Source organism: Nicotiana sylvestris, chromosome 4, assembly GCF_000393655.2.
Source record: "Nicotiana sylvestris chromosome 4, ASM39365v2, whole genome shotgun sequence".
Taxonomy (NCBI): Eukaryota; Viridiplantae; Streptophyta; class Magnoliopsida; order Solanales; family Solanaceae; genus Nicotiana; species Nicotiana sylvestris.
Genome location: NC_091060.1, coordinates 43,817,515 through 43,823,442, shown reverse-complemented (window position 1 = coordinate 43,823,442; position 5,928 = coordinate 43,817,515). Strand labels below are relative to the sequence as shown.

General features: G+C 39.3%; 1 non-coding gene across 1 annotated transcript; it reads right to left on the bottom strand.

Moving 5' to 3' along the window:
• Positions 1-272: 272 nt before the first annotated feature.
• LOC138890953 (small nucleolar RNA R71) lies at positions 273-379 on the bottom strand. The gene has a single exon (XR_011407315.1). It is a non-coding gene; the product is annotated as a small nucleolar RNA R71 (small nucleolar RNA).
• Between the last annotated feature and the right edge of the window lie 5,549 nt (positions 380-5,928).

Sequence of the window (5,928 nt, the reverse complement as noted above, 5' to 3'; positions counted from 1 at the left end):
CATATATCTTATTTATTCATTTCTCAGCTTTGTAAATCTAAATCATATTGGCTCATGACTTGTACTACCAGTCCTTGGAGTAGTTGTATTAAATTTTTTTACAGTCTTATTTATAATATTTATGATTTCTCATTGTAGTAGTAACTTGTACAGTTTGGGTCGTGACGATGATGCCAAGCACAAATTGTGGAGTTTTCAGTAGGGTATATCAAGACATGGAAAGATATGACCAAAATGTTTTTAGATAAATATTTCTCATCGGTAAAATAGAAAAATTCATAATAGAGATTCATAACTTTTGCCAGAAGGACACGGAAACAGTCTTTGAAGCATGGAAAAGATTCAAGGAGATACTGAGAAGATGTCAGCACAACGTAATCGACTTATGGATGCAACTCTAAAATTTTTGGGATGGACTGATACTTCTTCTAGGATGATTCTAAGTAATACAGTTGGAGGTTCTCTAATGAAGAAAACCCCCAAGGAGATTGTTTTGTTTCTAGATGAACTGTCTGAAGATGTAAATCAATAATCTGCAAAAGGAAATGAGAGGAGACAAATGGTTGAGGTACATCAAGTGGATTCTGACACGTCTATGGAAGCTCAATTTGATTCCATGACGAAAGAAATTAGGAAGTTAACCTTAGCTAAGGTCCAGAGTAGGCCACATGCAGCGTGTGATTTTGGTTGAATGGGAAACCCAACTCATGAGTGACATATTGTCACGCCCCAAACCCCGGGAGTGCGACCGGCGTTCAACTGAGTGAATCCGGCCGAGCAAGTATGTTAGATTTTCTTCTACCCAAACTCATCCATGAACAAAAAATAGATATACTCTATTAATCAAACACTAAAAGGATTTCATTAACAACTCCAATATTATTTTCATTAGAAGCTTCATTCATAATTTTCAAAGTATTACAAAATTATAAATATAATGAAAAACATATTTGCCAAATATCAATATTTCTAATTCAATTGCCAACATCAAATACCACCCCAACCTGTCTACGGAGTCTCTAAGCACAATAGAAAAGTAATATGGAAATGCCGGCAACAAGGCCTCAGCTATACCTCAAAATACAGTACATGAGGAACAAAAGATACATGACCCCAAAATGAATTGGGGCTCACCAAGTCAGTTGGAAAGAGAGTGTACCACTATCACTGATCAATGCCGCCTGTTGTGGAACCACCTGCATCCATTAAATATGCAGCGACCCCGGTAAAAGGGACGTTAGTACCGTCGATTAGCACTGGTATGTATGACTAAATGTCCTCTTTTAAAATAGAATGTCCAAGTTAGAAGGGGAAAAACCATAGAGACTGCAAGTTACAATCAATAATATCCAAATGCCAGTTAAAACATAACAATTTTCAAATTTCAAAAATAATATATATTTTTGGTTGGGAGATAATTAGCACTGATATACCATCATATTTTTAGCACGAAGTCCAATCAGGCCCAATCGGCTAGGCCATCTCTCCACGAACAATGTGATGCGAAAGAAAGGTGTTACCAAGATTAGTACCACCATGTGCGCAACATGACATTCGATCTCCACCCGATCAGCTAGGCTGCCTTCCCACCTATGTCGTGTGGGTTAACTTTTCCAATTCATAGCTATTATCAGCTTTATCCCAATAAAAAGGAATAATCACAATTGCACAAGTATTTCAATTTCATCCCAAATAAGGGTAATAATCACAATTCACACCTACACCGATACATGTAGTTTCAGGTGTGGGCCTTATGATTCATCCTTCGTTGGTTTGCTAATGACACTCCCAAAAATATTTTTTGTTTTGAACACAAGGGAAACAAAAGTACAAATGTATACACCTCATCATCTTTCACATTGTATAAATCTTCACTAGTATTTTCAACCAATCATAACAACAATATTTCCTTGTCTCCTTTGACCATCCACAAGATTATTTATTCATGGTAGGTGGCCGTATTTCATGTTCCACACTTTTACTTCTTTTATTTTCAAGGATCACCATCAAATATCAACATATCGAATATTTCGTAAATCATAAACCTCAAATTCATTAGTGATGAAACTTTAAACACAAAAGGTTTCTTTCCAAAGAGTGGGGCACACCGACCAACAATAGAAACATACTTCAAAATCATAAACAAGAAATACACCAATTATTATTGGAATACTCTTCCCAAAAAGGGCAATGTAAAATTACAACACCTAAGTATATAAGAACTCGAACCATATTGGATATATTTATAACGCAAATCATTAGTTGAAAACATCCACTTACGGGCATGAATTGAGTGCATAAGCTTTTAGGCAAATATATTTTCGAACAAATTTTGGAACAGTTGGGTCGAGGCTCATTTCATAATATTTCTCACATCCTCTCATTTTAGTGGCACCACTAGCCACAGTTATAACTTAATTCTTGGCACGTTGGCCACACTCTATATCCCCAATTCACTTATTTTATTTTCAAGCATCTTTATAGATTATCAACAATAAAACATTTCCAATCAAAACTTTCTGTAAACATATGATCGATTAAGAGTCTTAAGCATATTGAGTTTTTCTAACACAATTTGGCATACTAGCTTTCATTTAAAACATGACTAAAGTCATAACATTTTAATACGCAACCCACACCTTGAACATATATCTTTCAGCACAAGGATCGTTTAGAATAGGCAAGTTTTTAAAGGATAACTCGGGATATAGGAATTAGGAACTTGAGCCAACCATACTTGAAACTTACAGGAACATCATAGAGTTCGATTCTAAGAGAGAAAATTTAGCCAACATACCTTTTTGAGCTTTCCTTAAGTTACTACAACGCCCAACACTGCTAGCAATAACAATCTATAGGAAGATAGTGAAAATCATTTAATAATTAGAAAGATTCCCATGGTGTAACTCTCCTAGGAATTTTGTCAAACACCTATCATGTAAAAATAGACTACGAGGCTCTAAAATGGTAATCCCTTCATCATTCAGCAAATTTTAGCAGGAAACTACCAAAAGTAGTTCATTAACCCCATATACTACAACCTAGTGTCATATGAATGGCCTATTTACAACCCCACAATATATACTTGGACTTATAACCTCTTGCATGAAAGCTTAGGAGTAGGACTTACCCGGATATATGATAATCTAGTGGTTGTCTTTCTTGATTCTTGAAGATTGGTGCAAGATTAGATGATTAGAATGCTAGATTTTCTCCTTCTCTCTCTCTCTAAAATGCTCTTACCTATCTCTAAAATAATCAGAAGTCCGCTTCAAAATAAGCCCCTAAGGCTATTTATCAAAATAGGGCCGAGTTATAAAAATAGGAAAATGGACCCTCTGAACACAGGGCTACGGTAGCAGAATGGACCGCATAACAGATATGTAGTCCGCAAAATGGACCGCATAAATGGTGCTAAAAAACTAGGATATTTCGGGTTGGGTCTGCGGCAGGTTTGCGGCCCGCATACCTGTTCTACACCATAGACCTATTCTGCCATCGCATAATGCACTGCAGAACTGCCCTCTGGAAATTACCATGCTATTTTGCGATGCAACGTGCGGTCTGCGAAATGATTTCGCGGTCGCAGAATTGACCGCACAATGGTCCTAAAACTTGCGTTGTTTTTTGCTTCACTCTGTGGCACTTGTGCGACCCGCAAAACTGTTCTACGGTAGCGAAACTGACCACATAAATGCCTTCTTCTTCAAAAAATTTCATTAGCAATTTAATGCATTCTTCAACCCAAAAAGACCGTGCCGCGGCGAGTGATAACTAGGGTTTTTGTCGTGTTTTATGCTCCTTCTTGCTTACGCTTTGGTTATAAATTGTTATAAAATAGTCCCAAAAGACTCATAAGTGTGCTTTATTGCAAGTTTGATCGACAAAGTGACAAAATGTCAAAGTTCGGCTCAAAAAGGAGTGAAACCTGCTCAAGTATCAAAGACTAGGCAATCTGAGGGCAAACAGGCCTAGTGCGGACCGCGCAAAGTTGAATGCGGCCGCACTAGGTGATTCAAAGAGATGGAAAAACCAGGATTTAGGCAACGCGGCCACAGTACACATCTCGCGGTCTGCGGTGAAGGCTCCGCGGCCGCACTACCATTTGGTGCGGTCCGCGAAAGAGAGATTCAGAAAGGTGAAATTTGCCATTGTCCAAGCTGTGCGATCCGCGGTCATATCTGTGCGGACCGCAATAGAGACCTCCGCGGCCGCGGTCCTTTCTACGCGGTCCATGGAGCCCAAGTTTAGAGAAGCTAGAATTGATGTCCAGGAGCTCAGTGCGGCGGCGGTCCATTTTGTGCGGCCCGCACTGATCCCGTAGGGGTATTTTTGTCCAGTTTTTTCAGCCTAGTATAAATAGAACATTTTACCATTTTTAGGTTATCTGTTAACTGGAGAACGCAGCTGCACTCGTGAGAACTTGAATTGTAGCCATTTTTGGCATCTTAGCTTCAAATTAACGATAGATTCTTGTACTTTCATTTAGCATTCAATTAATATGTCTTGTTCTTCATCTATTTCTTCATTTTCTTCATCAAGTATGAGTAGCTAAACCCATTAGTTAGGGTTGTGGCTCAACCCTAGTGTGGGTAATTGATGGGTGTTGCCATCTAAGGTTAGATTGACTATAGATGTTTGCTATTGGGTTGATTTTATGTTTTAATCTATGAATTAGTGGTTGCAAACACTGATTTGAGCTTTGTGGGTTTAAATCTTCTTGAGAAAGAGAGTCTAAGTCCCCAATATTGACCCAACAAGGAATTGGGATAGACTCATGAGAAATGATAGTCCCAATTAATGGGTTAAACCTCGAGAGAGTAATCACCCTACTTGAACCCTAGTTGTTTGATCTAATTTGCCCACCAATTTGGTCTCGAGAGAGTCAATTGGGCAAAATCACTCTCTCTACCGAGAGGTGTGAGAGTGGGTAAAATTGTGCATCGGTTATAGCATAAGCCCCAATTATGTCAATCGAATCTTAGTATCATCTACCCGTCAATTAGCCACCTAGGTGATTTCATGACCCTAGTGCCCTTCTTCCCATTAGATACAACTTTAGCAATTATCTCGTAGCATAATCTAGTTGTAATTAGTAGTTTGGTAATCGTAGTTTATAATCAAAAACCTAAAAATTATGGAAGTGACATTAGAAACAAACACGCATCTCTAGTCTAGACAGATACCCAGTTCCAATATCTAGCTTTCTGAGGAATTCGATCCCGACCCACATATCGGGTAAAAGCTATTGCGACCCGCTCTCGCTACTCTTTAGTAGTGCGGAGTTGGAAGTGATCACTTTTTGGCACCGTTGCCGGGGAGCTAACGGTTCTGACTATCTGTTTAGTTAGTTTTGAGTTTTGTTTCTCTTTCCTTCTCGTTACTAATCTTGTTTGTGTTAATTACTCAGGTACCAATGGCGCAAAATATTAATGACCCTCTTGGCAACGTCATGGCGGGGGAGGAGGTAGAAGATATTGATCAAGATGAGGTTCCCTTACCTCAAGCTCCACGTAAAAGCCGTCAGGCCAATGACAACAATCCTATTCCAGACCCTCCTCCGCCACCGCCAAGAGTTGCTCCAAGAGTTCTCCCAAATCAAGGGTATGCGAGTGCCATTGTTCCTCCCCGAATCCGGGCGGGGAACTTTCAAATCACAAATGTCATGTTGACCTTGCTCGAGCAAAGAGGATATTTTATGGGCGCCTCCGATCAAAATGCCTACAAGCATTTGAAGGGGTTCGTAGATATATGCTGGGGTAGCAAGCAGACAAACGTGTCAGAGGATGAATTGAGATTGAGGCTTTTCCCGTTCTCTCTTTGGGGTAAAGCATTGGATTGGTTAGAAAGGCTCCCCAATCATTCCATCACAACGTGGGATGAATTGGCGGACAAGTTTATTTCCAAGTTCTTTTCACCAAGTCACAT